Genomic DNA, 20955 nt, shown 5'->3' with positions numbered 1-20955 from the left:
CATGATGCCTTGAAGCAGCAACAGCAGATGATTGCTTAAAGAGGCGCACTTCATCATAGCTACAAGTTACTCCATAATCATTGAGGTAACCAAGCTGATTTTTAGAATCTCTGAAGAGAACTCCAAGAGCTACTTGTAGATCGGTGGGTTGGGCTCGAACTGCAGAAGTAGCAATGTTGCCAATTAATAGTGCTGGCATTGTATTCTTCAGTCTAGGTGAGATTCCAGCCAGTAGATCCATCAAGGTCTCTGAAGTCGCTTTCTGAACTGTACTGTTGTCCACATTTAGATTGTAGTGTGATTTAGTCATGTCGATGGACTTACTTACTCCTGTGTGATTTGCTTAGCTACCTTTGCTACACTGGGTTTGATGTCTTCTTGGTCACCGGTATCTTTTACAGCTTTCAAAAGTCTCGCAGCCTGGGTGTGAAATGCAAGTATGTGTGCATAACCAGGTGATGATAGGACTAGGATTTCACTGCCAAAATGCTCAGACACTTTACTGACCAGCTGTGCACGGGATAATTAATTTCCACCATGACATTGGTACATTTCAAACACTTCAATGGAATTCCAGAGCTTGTCCTTTTCATTTGACAATGCATCTCTGGTGTGAGCAAGAGCTTGCTGGTTCTGATTGGTATCATTGCCAGGGGTTGATGGGTTGATTGCAACATTATTATGTCCGGGGTAGGATCTGTTATTAAAGAAAGTAGCCATACAGTACTGATGGTAGCGAGCGTCAGCTGCATGTAGATCGCTGACAGCACCATCAATGCGGAGACGCACATCTTGAGCCCACTGATGATCACGCTCCGAACATTTGTCCAAAATGTTCTGCTTGTATGACACCATCTCTTCACCTCTCTTGGACAAGGTTGATCTGCACAAGTAAGCAGGTTTCCACCTGTCAGGATGTTTGCGATCCTTCTCAAGGACACAATTATCACTGCAGTGCAGGCACTGTGTGAAGAAATCAAATGGAGCAAAGGAGTGACGGAACCTCTTTGGAGGAGGAAGGCGAACTTCTGTAGATTTCTTGCCATGTTTAGTGTTAGACTGAGACATGTATCTCGACACACAATTCTTGTGATAATTAATGGTAAGATCCTTCGTTTCAGAGAGCTTCTGTGTCCCAAGGCAATATGGAGATCGTCCTCGTATGCTAGACTAGCACAAATAATGGAATGGACGTGACTTAGCCCCTTGTTCTGGATGCAGGGTTGATCATCACAGTTGTATTTATCCTTGAATATACAGTTTTCTGAATCTGCGTCCATCATTCACTAACCATCACCTGAAAAGAGAACCACCAACAAATCTAATCTATCCATCAACAAATTAATATATATATATATATATATATATATATATATATATATATATATATATATATATATATATATATATATATATATATATATATATATATATATATAGTATCCGCTGCCTCTGATCCACTTCATGATATATTGATGAATTCTGAATGAAATAATGAAATAATTTGATTATAGTTGAAGTGTCATTTATCACCAAAGGAAAGGGATGTATTTCCAGTATCACCTGAAATAAATTTAAGAATAATCATGAAATCATTAGAACTATTGATGTAGATTCATTGAATTACCATACCGCTCATAAACTGTGCTAAGAAAAACATGTGAAAACTCCTGATTCTGTGCCATTTGGGATAGAAAAAATTAACTTAGCAATGTTAAATAAGACAAATAACATATTTACTAATCAGTAGGCAATATATATATATATATATATATACATATATATATAGTTCAACCAGTGGATACCAACAATAAACACGCACTATATCACGGGATATGTATGAAATTAGTAAAACATCATATTCGGTTGGTGGCCATTTTGAAAAAATTCAGTAAAAAAATTTGCCCAAAGGTGAGATCACCACACCCACCCAGAATAAATCATAAATACCTTATAGAATAGGAATCAGAAGAGAAAAAAAAACTTTTACAGACGATAAGGGGTCTCGGTCAGATTCTCCCGGACTAATCCTTCCTTTTGGACACAGGAGTGGTGAGTTTGGCGAGGTGTATTTAAAAAAAAATCTGGATTTCACAAGGCTACTTGCATTTCACAAGGACAAAGGCTACTCTCGGTGAGGGCCATGTAAGGAGTGTTTGGAAGGGAAAGATAGAGAAAGAGAAAGAGAGACAGACAGACAGACAGACCGACAGACAGACAGACACACAAAGAAAAAGCAAGCAGAGAGGAAGAAAGCAAGTAGAGTAAATTTGTTAATGTTTCTCTTTAATTACAGAAGGTTAAAAGATTAAAAAGAAAAGATAAGGGAAATAAAGATACTTGTAAGGAGTTCCAGAATAGAGAATCATGAGGAAGGAAGCTGGAGCAGTATCGAAAAGACCCAGTATATGGGTGTGAGCAAGTATGCTTAGAGGGAACAAAGGTGGAGAAACATCAAGAGCACCTTCAATGATAATATCTGTAGAAGACATCTCAAGTCGTGAAAGAATGCCAGATGGGAAGAGGTTCGAGTGATGATGCTAAGTCATGCCCTATCAGATTGATAGCACAACGCTAGATCCTGTCAAGGAGAGAAAAATGACAAGCAGGTGCACCAGCCTAGAACAATATTCCAGAAGGGGCTGTAAAGTGGAATCATGCAGATATAAGAGAATTACTGGAGGAGGTATTGTCGTGCACAGTGTGGACAGCTAATGCATTTGGCAGCAGCTTTTGCAACATTGGAAATATACTTCTCCCAACTGAGGTTGGGGCAGATATTAAGCCCAATAAGACATAAATAACTCCTGCCTGTTGAACCAACTTCCTCTGTCTGTTCCATTTCATTCTTCCCTCCATAGCTTCAACATAGCTGTACACCACCATTTCAGATCATTTCCCATCGACAACAATGATCTTTTTAAATCACATTAACTCCACCCAAGCCCAACTCTATCTGGGTTTCCAGTTTTCCTTCCACTTCTGTGATTTAACTTGTGACTGTATCAATCTTGCTCATTCCGTTTCCTTCTCTTGTCCGCTTTCTTCCCCACATTGCATATTTCTCAAAGTCTCCCTCCATTTTGTTCCTCAACCCTGCTGTTGGTGTGCTGTCCACCCTTTTCTACTGTTCTGTTCATGCTGTTACATGCTGATCCATTTTGTGTTCTAGTTCCTCCATGAGTCTCGACACTTGATACAAAATAAACTTTGGGAGATCCTTTAATGGATACGGACACATTGACAATGTTGGAAAACATGGAGACCTTGTTTGGGATATGGACATTAACTGAGTCTTCTTCACATTGAAGGATACAAGGAAGTTATTCCCCCAGTTTACCACATTCTCGAAAAATTGAGGAAGAGTGGTGCTGGCTGTGGCACAAGATGAAGCATTGTACCTGGATGAGCATAAATGGTTAGCTGTGAAATAATGCAATTTGGCAGGTCATTTGTGTGCAACAAGAACAACCTTGGACTCAGAACAGTATCTTGAGGAACACCTGCATTGATGCTATGTGTGGGAGAGGAGTGTCCCTCATGCACCCCTGAAATTTGGTGATTGGATAGAAATGCAGAGATAATGGCAAGCCATAGAACCATCTGACCCTGGCATATGAACAAGACCTCTGTGCTTCACTTTACTGAAGGTCAGAGAGAGAAAGAGAGAAAGAGAGAGAGAAAGAGAGAGAGAAAGAGAGAGAGAAAGAGAGAGAGAAAGAGAGAGAGAAAGAGAGAGAGAAAGAGAGAGAGAGATATATATATATATATATATATATATATATATATATATATATATATATATATATATATATATATATATATATATATATATACTTCAAGAGTAACAAATCTGACTTCACCACAGCAATCCAAAGCCCTATTAATTAATATGCTCAGTCATGAGGGATAAAAGATTACCTGTAAAACAATGCAAGAGTACCATCACACCTCAAATGTACCCAAAATGCACCCCTGTCCACTGCTCTCAGCCTCTGCACCCTCACACCTCAAATGGACCCAAAATGCACCCCTGTCCCCAGCTCTCAGCCTCGGTCCCCTTCCCCCAGGGAAGTAAAATTGTGTGTGCTCTCTCTCACAAAGATAATGATATTTTTTGCTGACACAGAGTTTATGATGGTGGGATTATACCCTCGGTTAAAATCCCATAAGCTGTGCTGAGCTGCTGATTGTCTCTTACAGTGCTTTCAATTCAAGGATAAATGAAAGAGTTTTGCACATTGGCCCCAATTCCGATTTATTCTTGGTCTCGGTAAGCCAGACCCCACTTGTGGGCTCGTGTCATTATGCAGAACACAGATGTGATTGCAGCACCAGAGCATTCACCTGGATAATCACAACTAATTTCTTCTTGGGATCAGCGCTAGTGCTGCTGTTCAGTGGCCATTGTTAGAGATTGACAGTTTCATTGATGAATGCTATTCTGCTGTCTTTGGAGTAGCTACTTCTCCAGCGAATATTCTGCAGACCTCTGTGTTTGATGACAGGATGAATTGCCTCGCAATCCTGGTGTAGACATTGACTCTATGCTGGAGATCTTTGCTGGCATACACTAATGCAGAGTCGTGTTGGTTTAGAACTGTAACCGTAAACAGCATTACAGTTGTTGGTTGTGAAGGTTGAAAGCATTGTGTTGATTTACAGCCCTTACTGTAAACTGCAGAAGAATAAGTTAGTTCACTGGTATTTGTGGTTTTATTTAAAGTTTTTTCTTTATGCTCATCTGTCCTGAAATGCATCTGCAGCCTGCCCGAACTCCCGCAAGATTGTTACATATTCTGGACATGTTGGTCAAGAAAATGACTCAAATTGCACCATTCTACGATGCCAATATTTTGGGATCAGCCCCTGCACAGGTTGAGCTATTTTGCTATTATAAAATGAATATCCTTGCATTTGGACCTCCAATATACACAAACTATCCTCTCCATCTCTGTAAACTTCAACAAGAAACTACAGCTGATTATTTTTCTAATTAGCTAAATATACAAAATGTTAACTTGTGGCTTAGATGTCCTTTCACAAAGCTGAGCATGTTTTTCATTGAAAAATATTGGGATAGAGCTTATATTGAAGAAAAATAACTTGTAACGATTTACAATAGTCGTGAACAAGCAGACAAGCATAATTTTTTGAGTTGGTCTGACTGGCATTCCCACCTGAGCTCATAGATAATGATGCTGGGTTAGGTTCAAACGTCACATACTGCAGTGCCAATTATCTCATACTGCCCTCTCAATGCAGATGCAAGTATTATCATGTCTTCTAATTTCCATATCTTGCTTGTAATTTATTGTTACAGACGCAGGTTTGGGGTTCACCACAAGAGGGACTTCATGGACACTTTCCAGACCTCTGGCTCTGGCGGATAAGTCTGTGGCCCATTGGATTATCAAGCAACTATGGATGCCGATTGATACCACCAAACCTGGTAAGATCCCTGCTCTAAAACGCTTTACCTTTTCCAGTGGTTTAGCAATGGCAATTGGGGTACATACCCTCAATGCACACCTGTCTATTACGTACAGCTGAACAGAACCGTGAGCATGTACTGACTAATTTCGGAGCCAATAAATGGGGCAGAACTTCCCATATATTCTTACACGCTAAATCAACCAATAAAGAGAATAAAATGAAACTGGCAGGCTGGAAACAAACCATTTACCCAAATAGGCAAACACATAATTACAAGCACAATAATCAGTCATGAAATGCAGATATTCACAGGCACAGCCAACAATCAATAAAAGGCACAAAATAACATATTTTAACCCTTAGCACTCATTCCCCTTCTAAAATGTCACCTTAATCAGCTTCCAACAGGCCATGGCGCCAACAGAATCACACTGAGGAAAAGTAGATCGGAATAAAAGAAGATGGAGGTAGAGTAAGGCATTGGTCCAGCCTTTGACTTACTGCGACACATGTCAATAGACGTGTGCCTATCCTGAAACAAATGAGGAAAAAGGATGCGTAAGGAAAGAAGAAGGGTGTAGATGCAAGTGGGACAATGTGGGCGATGTATACTTTGAGGAAAATGTGAGGTGCGTATGTAAAGCCTTGCTCAGAAGGGCCAAGAGGTAAGTCACTGACAGCTCTTTATAATAATTGTGATGCTTCTTGTGAATTTAGCTAGATGAAATAGGAATTATTAGAGGGATAGCAAGTGAAAGAAGTGAACGTCAATATGGAGCTATCTCCACATGCTGAGGACTTCTCTCTCGCGCCTCTGCCTCATGCTCGATCAGCGATTGCACAGTTTTCCCAGCGCCATCTGTCACATCTAGCCCTGGCTTCACCGCAACCAGTTCTGGCTTAAGGGCAGATTCAAACGGTGGTGTCACCTTCTTCAGCATGAACAGACAGGCAGGTTGTCGCAGTGTCCCTAGTGTGTCCCCAGCAGGTGCCCAGGTACCCAAATCCAAAATTTCACCTTTTAAGCAGAAGGAAACTTTTGTTTTTTAATATATATTTTTATTTTTTGCAAAGAAAGTCAAGTCTTGTGGAAGAGCTATAACACTGAACAAATCAGGATGCGAGAGAGAGAGAGAGAGAGAGAGAGAGAGAGAGAGAGAGAGAGAGAGAGAGAGAGAGAGAGAGAGAGAGAGAGAGAGAGAGAGAGAGAGAGAGACAGAGAGACAGAGAGACAGAGAGAGAGAGAGAGAGAGAGAGAGAGAGACAGACAGACATACCAACAGCATGGATGAAGGACAAAACAGAGGGAGAGTTGGACAAATGTGTGGGGAGGAATGAGGGGTCAGGAAGGATACATAGGGTGCTGTAATTATTGTACAGTAGTTATACCCAAATATCTTCCTTGTTTCCACTTACACCGAGTGTGATCTTGACTAAAGTAGAAGTTGGTGATTAAATAGGAGTTGAAGTGCTCGGGGTGGCAACAGGAGAGGCTAATGTGCATGGCGTTGATGTGTATGGAATTTAGTCAAAGAGTCGCTCTGGCTCAGTCACATCATGCAGAGGTAATGGGCTTTGTGAAGTGGTTGAACAATGCTTTGTTGCCCTCTTAAACATTTCCTGAGAAGTGTTCCTTGGAATGCAACGCCAAAAGAGGCCAGTCTCATCATCATTGTAAATCTGTTCTGGAGTTAAATATATATATATATATATATATATATATATATATATATATATATATATATATATATATATATATATATATATATATATATATATATATATATATACACACACACATACATACAGTAAAACTTTTAAATCGCGGCCGTTGGGGTCCATAAAATAAAAATCCGCGGTTTAGACGATCCGTGGATCCATCAATAATATTAAGAAAACCGCGAATAACATTAATGAAATATAATCTTGTACCAACGGACCGCGGATAGGGAGTACAAGTGGAAAACATGCGAGGCGCGTTCACCCAACAACTCTAACCTTGCCGCCAGTGGTCACGTGACCTGATTTTGGCGGCATTGCTAGAATTAAACAAAATATAAGATAATTTATGCCAATAAACGCCGGCATTATGTTTTATATACATTTTTTAAATGTATATACTCGAATGTACTCTCTTGTACCCCAGTTTCCCTGGACATCTGAGCTTTACTCTCCTTCCCAGAAACAATCCTGTCCACAAACAAAAGTTTTTCGGAAACAGTTCTGGATGTGCGCTTCCTCTTTTCCTCCGGCATGTTGACCGATGACGTCACAGCAATGTCGGAGGGAGATGAAGAAGAAGCCAGCTTCGATGTTGGAAAAGGCTGTAGAAAGCTGTAGAATGGTCATAGAATCGTGGATAATCAATGTGTGGTCTGCAGTAAGTAGTCTAAGGTTATGATTGAGAAAGATTTGGCCTGAGGTTTTATACAGAAGAGGTGAGAGCGAGTTTATGACACCCCGCCACCTCAGATTCGCTTACCGCGTATCAAAAAGGACTCAATTGTTGGGTTAAACGGCGGATTAAGGGCTAAAACCGCGGATTATAGCAGGTGTCGGCGGTTAGCGAACATATGTCAATGATTTGACAAGCCGTTGTGTGTTTTACACCAACATCCGCGCATTCACACTTGTACAACGGTTCAGACCGCGGTTGAGATCAAATACCTACATTCCACCCAAAAAATACTACTATTTCATGCTTAAATTTTGGGGTCCATGTTGGGCCCGTGGATTAGCCGATTTCGCGGTTAAAACGGCCGCCAATTAAGAGGGTTTTACTGTATATGTATATATATATATATATATATATATATATATATATATATATATATATATATATATATATATATATATATATATATATTGTTACGAATTTGCGCCCACCAGCGTGCGAACGACCGCTTTTCACTAAGAGTAGCCGCTCTCACACCGGACAGACAATTCAGTCGTGACCTTCCGGAACAACGCCGGAACCCTGTCACGGGTGGGTCTTCAACCCCACCACGGCCTAGCCAATTTTCTGCCTGCGCAAAATAGGGTCAATCGCCGAATATCGATATACCTAAGTACCTGCGCGGGTAGCCTACTGGGAGACCGTACCTCGGCGCAGGTCGGCTTGGACACGAACCGCTCAAGCGGTCCGTTCCATTCTGCAGTGATAACCGAGCGGGTATTATCGCCCGACCTCGCCGGATCCGATTCTACTTAACGGGTATTTAAAACCCAACTAATATTCCGAGATGCAATATGGCGTTCCAATGGGGGAATAAGACACGCCGAACGGGTTACATTTAGATCAGCACATTTATTATACACATATGTACAGCCATGCAATCAATGCAGGTATTCAAAAACACGTATACATGCAAACAATCATGCACGCGACGGGGACAAAGACACGAGCAAGGTGAAAACACTACGACCGTCTATCAGCAATTATCTAGTCACTTAACAGTTTTTACTTACAGGACACGGCGCCACCAACATTCGTTCAAAAGAAAGGAAAAGGCCACCCTCAAAGACGAGGGCGCCAGACAGGGTCCATAGACCTTTATGGCGTGGAGCCTGGTTGACCGAATGGACCCCACGAGACCGTTGCAGGTTACCTGCACCCTTGTAGCGCGATGGTGGGCAAGCTCTCTCCAGCACTCTCCTCCCGGGTGCGCAGGCTGTGCGGCAGAGCTGCAAAGTGGCGCCTCCTGTCCGCATCCTTCGCGCCTCAACCCGGACCACCGCGCACAACACACACAACTTGGCGCACCCAAGGAGAAGGCACCACCTCGACGACGACGAAACCACAAATGCACACGAAGAAGACCACCAGTGAACCACCATGAAGACGACCACCAACCCAAAGACGACAAAAAGCCCCCAACTGGTGTTCTGCGTGCCCTTATATCCCCCAGTTCCAACGCCTCGCTCCTCCCTGTTTATTGCTCCGCCCCTCCTTCCAGCTCCTGCGGGAAGCTTCCAGAAAAGGGGCGTGCCCTCTTGCCCCCCTCCCCAGCGCGCCTTGCGGGGCCCGAGAGAATCATTCTTGGCACAGGTCCAGGGATATTCATTCCCCCAAAATGAGGCCCCTCCTTCACATGACCTTTGACCTTTGACCCGCATCGCCCTTCCCCCACACCAAAGCGTGGGGAAAACAGGCGGGAATAACAAGGCGGGAGAATCAGGTTGGAAATCCGCGCACCATCGGAACTCCTCTGGTTTCCTTCGCTTCGTAGAGACGGTTTACATGATCGGAGAGGGTTGTGATGTGATTTGTGGAGAAGGGGATCGACAGTTGGCGTAGCGGGGAAGGTGGTTAGGTGATTGGCATAATTGTTGTTGTGTGGGAGCGATAATGGTGATGGTGGAGGAGGCCGCCGCGAAGTGGTGGTCGAGAGCGACGTTGGTGGTGGTGATTTGGTTGTGATTGGTGGTGGAAGCGATCGTGGTTGTGGTGATGGTGGCGTGCTTGGCGTTGTGGTTATTTGGGAGCGATGTTGGTTGTTGTAATGGTGGTTGAGATGTGGTTGGTCCAAAATAACGATAGGAAAAGAAAAACACTATCTCAAAGGATCACAGCCCTGTGACACGAAAAATCCCATTAAACAACGGTGGGGAAATCGAACTGAACACGGACTTATCAATCTAACTGAACTAAGGACCTTTATGGTGTTCTGCGAATTTCCACAGCTATAACAATATATATATATATATATATATATATATATATATATATATATATATATATATATATATATATATATATATATATATATATATATATATATATATATATATATATATATATATATATATATTGTTGCAGTTCTGGTAAAGGCATCCTTCCAATGCAATGTGTGTTTTTTTTTTTTTTTTGTATACCTTTGTCGAGGCTCGTATGAGAGCTAACACACAACTCACAGCAAGGAGGCATGAGACAAGAGGGGTGGGAGTGGAAGGGACAAAACAGTGGGGAACAGACACATTAGGTGAACTGTGGAAGGGAGAGGGATGGGGATGGGACGGGGAACATGGCGAAGAGAAGATGGACATTACAGGGACTTTCAGGAAGGAAAGCAGGAGAATTGAAGGAAGTGGGCTTGGGTGGATTATCGGGGGTAGAAAAGATCGAGGATTTGGATGGGGGAAGATAAGAGGTGGTGGTGAACAGCTATTTTGAAAGCCTGGAGGGAAGAATGGGAAAGAATAGAGTGAGGAAGTTTATTCCAAAGACGGGAAAAAAGAGGAATGAAAGAGTGAAGATGAGCAGTGATTCGTGATTTTGGTAGTTTTACCAGAAGGGGGTTGTTGGCGGACCTTGAGCGCCCTGTGGAAATGTGGTTGGGACAAATCGCAGAGAGAGCAGGGGGGGCAAGGCTGGAGAGGAGTCGGTAGAAGACAGAAAGACCACCGACCAACCTGCGGTGATTGAGTGAGAGGCCCAAAGACTCAGCTTCATTGCGGGAGATGCCGATGATCTTAAATGCCCTGGTTTCGACAGCGTGAAGTCGAGAAAGGTGGGAGGCAGGAGCACCAGCCCAGAGGGGAGAGCAGTACTCCATCAGGCTACGGACAAAAGCTTTGTAAGTGGTCAGGAGCTCAAGAGGGCCGAGGAAGGACTTTGCATGACGGAGGATTCCCAGTCGGCATCTGGCTTTTGAGGCGAGGTTGGAAATGTGACTTTCCCAGGAAAGGTCATGGCAGATAGTGACACGCAGAAGCTTGAAAGAAAAGACTTCTTCCAGAGGATTGTTGAGAAAGTGGATGGGGGGGTTTTGTAAACGGTCCTTTCGAAGAGACATAGTGAGAGTGTGAGATTTGTCTGGATTGAAAGACATGATTGAAGGTTAATTCACACTTGTACAACGGTGAAAGACATGATTGAAGGTTAAAGGATTGAAAAGGTTAATTCACACTTGTACAACGGTTCAGACCGCGGTTGAGATCAAAGACCCACATTCCACCCAAAAAATACTCCTATTTCATGTTTACTATGGCCTGGCCCACAACTACAATCGCAATCACACCTTATCCCGTGATAATCCATCATACAGTGGTCCCCAGACAGCTATTTCATGAATATACATACAGTTAGACCCTTCCTTCTTGTCTAAAGGGTCAAGCGGGACAGTGCGTCTTATGGATTTCATAGTTAGGTCTGATTATATCTCTAACTTTATTCCTACACTTTTTCTCTATTGCTGAGGTAAATCCAAGCAGCGGCCATCTGTAAAAACTGTGGCCATGCCCTTCACGTAAGAATGCATCCTCACAGAAGACCAAAAGGAACAAAACACAAAACGCCCACGCTGCACAGAACACGTACAGCACAGAAACAACCCCCACCCACTGTTCCGGAGACCAGAAGCATAACCAACATGATGGCGCCGCTGCAGGAATGCCGTGCCCGGGGGAATATAGGAACAACACACTAAATGCCAATGCCATCTAGTACGCCTGTGGTGCACTCTTTTCAACCCAAATCTCCATCTTATAATTATATCTATCTTCTTTTTCAATCCAAATCTCCATTGAATACTTATGTCTACACTCTTCTCAACCCAAACCTACATCTAATAATTATATCCAATTTTTTCCATCAATTCCTGACACAGATCAGGGCTGGCACTACGCACACCACCGCCTTTGATAAAGAACCGCATGCTCGATGGCGGCGGACCCACACGCAGCCCCGTGATAATTTATTGTCATACACAAAGCGGGGCACGAATAGCACATATCTTGTTCAGGTCTCTGCATGGGTTTAGCATTGCATCTAACTGCCGGTTTTTGCTGTCCACCGCAGCCGCAGGTGTCTCCCGTGGACAGCGGACATCTTCTCGCCTCTCCACCTAGCAGGGCTGCTTCCAGGCAGAGGCGTGCTGTATGGTTCGGGCCACATGGCGTGCAGACGGGCAGCGCATTGACTGGCGCTGACCGCCAGTCACCAGGGCATGGCCTGGGAGTTCGGTGCAGGGTGATTCATGTCACGGTGTTCGGAGCGAGACGATTCCGTGGCTCGGAGTCTTTTTGCCGGATGTGGGACAGAGCTGCTTCCGGCAGTCATGGCTGGGCCGTGTGCTGTCTGGGGCCCAGCCAGAGCGCCCAATTTTGGTGGCAACACATCACTTCGGGTCATCGCCCCCACCCCGCACCACAGGGTCTGTGGGGGGGGGGACGGTTCGTGGGGCTGTTCGTTCGTTCCCCGTCTGCTGGTGGTTTCCCGTTCCTGCTCGTCACTCCTGGTTCCTGTCGGCTTGTCCTGCTCTATCTGGCCTGTGATTCATCTTTGCGTTCACCTGCTGCCACTGCCCTTCTTCACCGACTCGCTGCTGACTCCACCCATCGACCCACCCACCTGATCCTGTCTGCCACGACGTCCGCTTGCTTTGGACTCTGCCTTTTTCCACCCACTGGAAATTATACTTACATTCTGACTTCTGACTCTGCCCAAAGTCCCTCCTTCACACCTGTCGGTCACGCCCCATTCCATGGATTGATGCTTCGCTGCACAAAGTGCCGCGGAGCAGGAGATGACGTGCAGCTGTCAGGGAGGTATCGCCAAGCGGAGAATCCCCCTAAAACTTACTGGTGGTGGGGTCAGTCAATCGCGCAAGGTATTGAGAGACCATTAGCCTCATCTCCTCTCCTTTTTCTTCTCCTTAACTCCTCCTCATTGGTGTGTGTGTGTGTGTGTGTGTGTGTGTGTGTGTGTGTGTGTGTGTGTGTCATGGCGCCTGTCCTCACTTAAGTTAAGAGTGTGGAATAATTATATCGGGATAACTCTGCTCTGTGTCTGCTTTTGTAAGTTGCTTGCTTCAGGAGGTATCGCCTTGCGATATTATTGCCGCACCACACTTTTCTTGCTATCTCACACACAACAATAAAAACTATTAATTGTGCCACATATCTTTCCTCACCTGCCTAAAATAAATATTTTGTAGAAATGTTCCCAGCTCATTTTTGTCTTTCCTTTCATTAATCAAGCATGGTCCATATCCTAACCTAGCCCGGACTTTATTCCCAACGATCCGTTCCTTTTAGCCTGTACGTCCTTGGCAGTGTCGCTCGGCTGCATCTGATCCGGTAAAATGATCCAGTTCGGATAAGGCATACCGAGGGCGTGTTCCACAGTAATTAAATCATGTGATTATTTTTTAGGTAACCGGATAAACGAGACGGAGGAACCTAAGTCACGTGGTTGAGTTATTGGCATCTACGGTTGGTTAGGCCTAAGTCACATTTGCCACAGCGGCCGTGGGGTCTCCAAAATCTACGGCCACTAGCAATTTACGGCGGCCGCAGTATTTCCACGGTCACACAATGTAGCAGTCACATATGTTTTTATTTTTCGGGGAGCCGCACGGCGTATTTAGAAATTGAGGAGACCGAAAACGTGGTGTTGTCGTACGGTCTTTGATTTGATGTCGCACGGTGACCTTAAGGGGGCCCTGCGGCGGCCATATAATTTTCAAGGCAGACGCAAGGTGCCCGCAAGGCGACCGCAGGGGGGCCCTAAGGCGAACGTGCGGCCAGACGGACGGAAACGAATGGGTTAATTAATTAATTAATTTTTTTTGTACCATTTTTTTTTCGGCTTGTCGAATTGCTACGGTGAACGTAGAAATTAAAAAAGTTATAACTCCGCGTTATAATTCCACGGCAACCCTATGGCCTGTAAAAGATAGCCAAACGGCCTAGGGCCACCCTGAGGCCACCGCAGAAACTCTGCGGCTGCCGCACATTTCTGTCAATTCAGAGGGTGTACGGCCGCTGTATCCTCGCCGTAGAGCAAATGTGACTTCGGCCTTAGCGACCCACCACGTCACGGAATTATCCATGTGCTTTCCTTTGGGCTGCGATTCTGGGGAGTCTGGTGGGAACCTGAGATGGCTTCTCCCCCGAGTTATCTTCACAACCAGACCCCTGGCCCACAAATATATATATATATATATATATATATATATATATATATATATATATATATATATATATATATATATATATATATATATATATATATATATATATATATAGCATAATATGTGGAGTGTCACGAGTAATGCCCCAATCCCCATTGGGCACAGTCCTACATCACAGCGTCACCTCAAACACAGGGGCCTCGGCCCAGTGACTGTCAAACAAACAAATGTGATATGGTCAACATCAAACATCAAACGGAGCCACCAATTTCAGGCTTATTTGCCCTTATCAGGATGGCAGAGCATTATATTAAATATCTAACAAATGATAACCACATTTGTTGTTTATACATGAGATGCACCTCATAACTTATGGTGAGCATTGCCACAGATTATGTCTCACATGGTAAAACCACATAATCTGCACAGAGCAACCATCCATCTGCCACCCAGACAATTGTTCCTGGGAATGCAAACCATTCAACTCGAAAGAAATGATTTGATCGGTGGGCAAATCGAAACATATGGAGTGTGATGAGCACTCCCCTGATCCCCATTGGACACAGTCCTACACCAAAGCATCACCTCCAACACAGAGGCTTTGTCGCAGTGACTCTATTAATAAACAAAGATTATATGGTCAACATCAGTGAAACATCAAACAGAGCCACCGATCCGGATTCCAGGCATATTTGCCCTCATCATGATGGCATACCAATAAACATCTAACCAATGATAACCACATTTGTTGTTTATACATCAGATGCAACTCCTGACAGTAACCCAATAATGTAACCCCCCATCACTTCCATCACAGCATAGTCATTAAAGAAAACAACTCACAGGCTTGTGGATTTACTTTTGTTTCACAAAGAAAAATATGATTATTTTGGAAATATATTTATTTTCAAAGTGAAAATGGAATTTCAAAAGACAAACAAAGCATTTATATATTAGGAAGTCATGCTTCATCAGATTCAATCAGTTGCATTACAAATGATGTTGATCGAAAACTAGAAGGGCAAACTTTGAAGTTGCGACATCACCAGATATGCCCCCACCCACATTATTACACCTGTTGTAGAATTTTGTAGTTAACTTTTTAACCGACCCGATGTAAATCCTGTTACTCAAATGAAAGCCACAATTAATTCACTGTCCACAATGGAAAGTACATTACATCAGATAATTTTATTAACATACTACTATGGAGTACAACCCACTGAGATGGTATACATCCACAATGATTTGCATTAACCAAGATTTTCATTAACATTTTCTGGCATTTATATGCTTTTGTGGGAGTGGAGGGGGCTGATAAGCCTGAGGCAAAATAAGTCCAATTGTAATACGTGTCTTCTCGGTGAAAGAATCATGGCAAAAGTTGCAGTGTTATCAACCAGGTCACTTTGTTTCATAACAAGACATTCCTTTTATCAAGATTTAGGTCAAAAGACTCTTGGCTAAAAGGAAGCATAACTGACATTACAGCATAAAAATTAAATTTGTAAAACACCAGCAACAATTATAATTGAGAGTACATTAATATTATTATTTTCTCCCACACATCATTAAACATAATTGAACCAAGTTCGATTGAAATCCCTGAACCCAGATTCAAAAAATTAATTAATTCTAGCTACCAGACCATGCGTCCGATCAGGTGAAATTTAAAACATATATTCCTAATGACGGTGAGATCCTAATTATAAAGTTTCACATCGATTGATGGAACGGTTCAAGAGAAAGAATTTTAAAATAATTTTCATTCAATCCAATATGGCTGCCAGACCATGTGACCTATTAACTATTTATGAACACACTGGTATCCCCAAGGCTTGGGGACACATATGGGTGAAGTTTCCCTTCGATCTGTCAAGCTGTTCTGGAGAGGAAATTTTTTGAATGTTTTCATGTTGAAAAAAAATGACGACCGAATGACATGATTGATAACATCATCAATTTCACCCCCACCCCCCCCCAACAATTTAACCCTAGATGACCCTCAAAATTTTAATACTCATCAGAAAAGCAATCGATGTATGCAATTATGATGTCATAACGAAATCACCTACATCATCAAAAAAAAGATCACACTTATTTCCCATGGGGAGTACTTGACATGTTCCAAGTTTCAATTTTTTCCATGGAGCGTTTTCAGAGATACAGTGGTCCAAAATTTTCCTTTCTTCCAACATGGCTGCCATACCACATGATCAATGACTTCCTAATTATCATTAAAACATTTTACATGAGTAGTCACACCTATGGTGAAAATTTTGTGTCAATCTGATAAGCGGTTGCAGAGAAAACAGAGAAAATTAGCATGGATGGACAGACAGAAGTACGGATGTAGAAATGGATGAACACCTTAAAAATGTCGTTTCTCTGGCGACTTCATCAGCAGAGGCATAAAAATAATCTGTCATGGAAGTTCCTTTACATAAATGATGTTGAGAGCTGAAAAGTTAGCCGAGCCGTGCCATTTTGGACCATTATGAGCCGAGCCGAGCCTACCGTGCCATGCCAGACCATCTGAACCGAGACATGACAAACTGTTATGTGACCTGAAGGATCGTCCGAGCGATGCTATGTCGTGCCGAGGCATGCCGTGCGCCAGACCATGTGATGACGTACTGAGCCACGCCATGCCATTGTAGCCCATTCCGAGCCATACTGTGACATGACATGACGTGTGTGGTGTACTCGATCGTGCTGAGCCATGCCGTGATACGACGTGACATGACATGATGTGTGCCGGATAGTGTCATGCCATGACATGCCATTCCGCAATGAGTTGAGCAGTGACATGATGTCCAACTTATACAGCTCACTGGCTTGTGGATTTACTTTTGTTTCATTCGGAAAAGTATGATTATTTTGGAAATATATTTCTTATCAAGTTGATAATGGAACTTCAAATGACAGTAAAATTACTCACCCATATTTATTTTTCTGCGAAGAAAAATTACTAACGTCTCACCTCTAGCATTATAGTTTTGCATCGGAATGGTCAGGCAAACAACCCAAATTCAGGTGCATTTAGTAAAAGTTTTGGGTGGCGCAAATTCACCTTTCCAGAGAAGAAACAAAATTATGAATGGCACAAACATTGGAATTGCATGTGCTCCCTTTCAGTGATGAACACAACATCACTTCCATGAATGTGAGGTCACTTCCTCCATGACAGAGAAATAAATACACGGGGCTTTTATATCTATATTGATAACAATAACAAAAAAGCAAATTAAGACCACAAGGTAGCTGTTACATCTGGTGTTAGCATGCACATTATGCTGGCAGTATAGTGTAGAGTCTCGACTCTAGACTCTGGAGGTATGCTCATTCAGCTCTGAGCTGTCGAGCCTGGGGTAAAAGCTTGGAACAGCTACAAACTGTCATCCTGTTTTGCAATCACGGCATTTCATCAATGGGGGTACTGTCCCTCGGATGGACATTAAAATTGGCATCCCGTCTGCCAGCTTTAGTTTATGGATGTTAACGATCCCATGGTGTCCTTTGAGAAGAGTAGGCAAGCTATCACAGGCACCCTAACCAAATTCCAAATTCTTGTTCGAACCAACAGGGGTACTGCATCAGAGGCACAGCTCTGCTCCCAAAAATCAATGCTATGCACAACTGTGTTGCAACTAAAGAAGAAGAAGAACAACAACAAATAGAATAAGAAGGATGCAAATTATAAGGCAAATGGAAAATCTAACAAAGGTGAAAGCAAAAAGTAAAATTACAATGAAGCAAAATCCAAGCAAATATATTACCATTTTATAAAATGCAGCAAGTAGAAGGAGAAAAAAGTATTGGTGAGAAGAAAAGTGGACAGAAAAATACAGTAATGAAGCCGTATTCACAAATAAATCTGGTTGCTGTTGGGAAAATCCATTAAAAATTAAGGCTGAAGAAGGTCAGAGAGGACTGAGAGAGCAGAGGAGAAAACACTGGTGGAGAGGTGTCATAAATCGCAGAGGTCACCAAGAATGAGCTCAAGACAGAGAAGTCACCAACATGTCTGTAACATGAGACAACAGGCCTTGTGATTCAGCCTCATCAAAGAGGAGACCAATACTTTTGAGAGCCATAAGTTCTACATATTCCAAGATTAACACATCTGATGCTGGGGTACCAGGCTGTAGGCAAGAGCAGTACTCCATTGAGCTATGAATATTGGTCATGTAAGCGGTGAGTAGTTCTGATTCTTCAAGGAATGATTGAGCATGCTTAGTATGGGGAAGGCTTTTGAGGCCAGTTTTGCTATAGTATGATCAACCTAAGAGAGGTCATGGCTGATGGTGAGGCCTCGAGGTTCAAGAGACATTTCCACTTCCAGAGCTGCAGAGTGAGAAAGATTTAGCATGATTAAAAGACATTTTTCATTTGTCAGACCAGCATCTCATGACTTCCATATCAGCAGAGAGTGAAGGAGCTGCTGTTTCCTGGTAGTGGGATTGAGGGTATTGCATGATACAATGTGCAGTCATTTCCAAAAATGATTTCCAGAGCATTGGATAAATTGTTTACATAAATGAGACACAAGACTGGGCTTAAGACACATTATGGCACTCCACCCTCCATTGGAATGATAGAGAAGAGAGATTGATTGATAGCGACACATTGACTGCACGAGTGGAGGAAGTCAGAAAGCTAGATATGTAGGCCACCTTGTATGTTGGCCAGAGGCAATGAACTTGGCAAGTAGAACAGGATGCCAGATACGAACTACAAGGCACCACCACAAATTAGGTTAATTGCCCAGAAAGGACCTGAGTCGTATTTGCTGGGCAGCTCTACCAGCTGATGGAGGCTTCATTTTTCAATATTCAACTATGCATGTGATAATATATCCTCGTCTGGGTGTGATGACACGAGAGTCCATTGAAAAATGTAAAAAGTGGATGTCGTATCAGGCTTGCATCAGCCACAGCTGAAAGGAGAATGATGAAGTAAGAACAGAGAGCTTTAAGTGCAGATATAACTTAGTAAAAGTGGATAGTCAGCTTCCCAAAACCTATAGGTGAACAAACTCTCCACTCTGTAGGCATACCTTTAGTAGAAGGGGACACAACCCCTGCCTCACACAAGCAGATATAAGAAATGTGCCTGAAAAGATGCGAGTGGAGGTTTGATAACTCTCTATCTGACAGCATCTGGTGATTTCCCATGAGGGTTGAACAGCTGCTAGCATTATAGCTTGACACTTGAGATAAGTACTTAGTGAGATGGCAAAATAATGCAACGAAAGTACTGCTGCAGAATTATAAGTATCAGCCAACCTACAGAACATTCAGTCAAACGTGCACACTCGAGGCCACCAATGCACACAGACAACCTCAAGCAACATGTGAATCAGAGGTACATTACCTGAAGTTTCAGCACAGAGAATCAGTGACCAGATTAAAAGTAAAAAATAAAAATTCAAATCCAAAAGTACAATCTGTCAGACCAGATTCATTATCAGCAGAATGCTTACCAAATTAGACAATCACACCTGTCTTGACAACAAAAATTGGTGTGGGGGTGAGAGAGGAGAGAGGGATAGGTTAAGCTGGAACCAATCCCATCCTATCCGTCCCTGTACGTTATGCTATAAATTGTTCATTCTTCAATCAATCATGGCATTGAGATTTTGCAGCGTTTAAGTGGGATGTTGGAGTCGTGGTTTATTGTTCATTTGGATTTCTACTGTTGTATCAACCCTCATAAGGCCCGTGGACTATGTTGTGTCACATAGTTTGTGATCTTTTTAAATACATGAGTATGCGCCTGGCATGCAGAGTATGCGCTGCTGGAAGCCTCCATGCAGTAAGGGGTCAAAATGTGATTTGCTGGTCCAAATGCAGCTTTATTCATGCCATGTAAAGACTGGCCCTTCTGATATCGACACATCATGCTTGAAATATTTATTTTAAATATCTTCACAAGTGTACTATGATGAAACAAAATATTATGTGGAACAGTGGTAACAAAAGGCAGGTGTTCCGTATACCTTTTTTTGAAAGGATTGCAGTGAATAATGAATGAAAGGTGAGCTGCACAATGACAGCGAGCTGATGAAACACGAATGAGAGAAGGGAAAGGAGGAATTGAGGAGCGAGGATATGCGGCAGAGAAAAGGATGTGATGATGCAGTCGGTTCTTCGATGGAGTCAGCACTGACATGAATATAAAAATGACATGAAATAAAGGGTAGTCCCCAAAAAGAAAAACCGTGACAAACAGAGGAAGTAGAATTGAAAGAATTGGACAAGACAAGAAATGAGGAACATTCCCAGAAAAATAATGTGGCAAATGAACTAACCCTAACCCTAATCCCAAACAGTGTGTGTGTGTGTGTGTGTGTGTGTGTGTGTGTGTGTGTGTGTGTGTGTGTGTGTGTGTGTGTGTGTGTGTGTGTGTGTGTGTGTGTGTGTGTGTGTGTGTGTGTTAGAGAACAATCAGAAAAATAATATACCCTGGTATGGATTTAAACATGATCTCTTGAACCAGACTCGGAGGTGTAATGATTATATAGTAAGGGAACACACACCGACCAATCAGCTCCCATTTGTTTTTGCTTGTATTATACCTTCCAAACCCCTGGACCAACCTC

At 42.8% G+C, this 20955-nt stretch overlaps 1 long non-coding RNA gene across 1 annotated transcript in view; it reads left to right on the top strand.

Annotated features, from left to right (window-relative positions):
* LOC147032093 (uncharacterized) overlaps positions 1–13348 on the top strand; it is a 34336-nt gene extending 20988 nt beyond the window's left edge. The window contains exons 2-3 of the long non-coding RNA XR_015055030.1: positions 5324–5452; positions 12236–13348. This is a non-coding gene — a long non-coding RNA (uncharacterized LOC147032093). The remainder of the gene's footprint in view (positions 1–5323; positions 5453–12235) is intronic.
* The last annotated feature ends 7607 nt before the right edge of the window (positions 13349–20955 follow it).

The sequence above is a fragment of the Eptatretus burgeri genome, chromosome 2, assembly GCF_056783735.1.
Source record: "Eptatretus burgeri isolate ZD-2024b chromosome 2, Ebu_testis_v1, whole genome shotgun sequence".
In the NCBI taxonomy this organism is placed as follows: Eukaryota; Metazoa; Chordata; class Myxini; order Myxiniformes; family Myxinidae; genus Eptatretus; species Eptatretus burgeri.
Note: the sequence above shows the minus strand (reverse complement) of the source record. Positions and strands in the feature narration are given on the sequence as shown.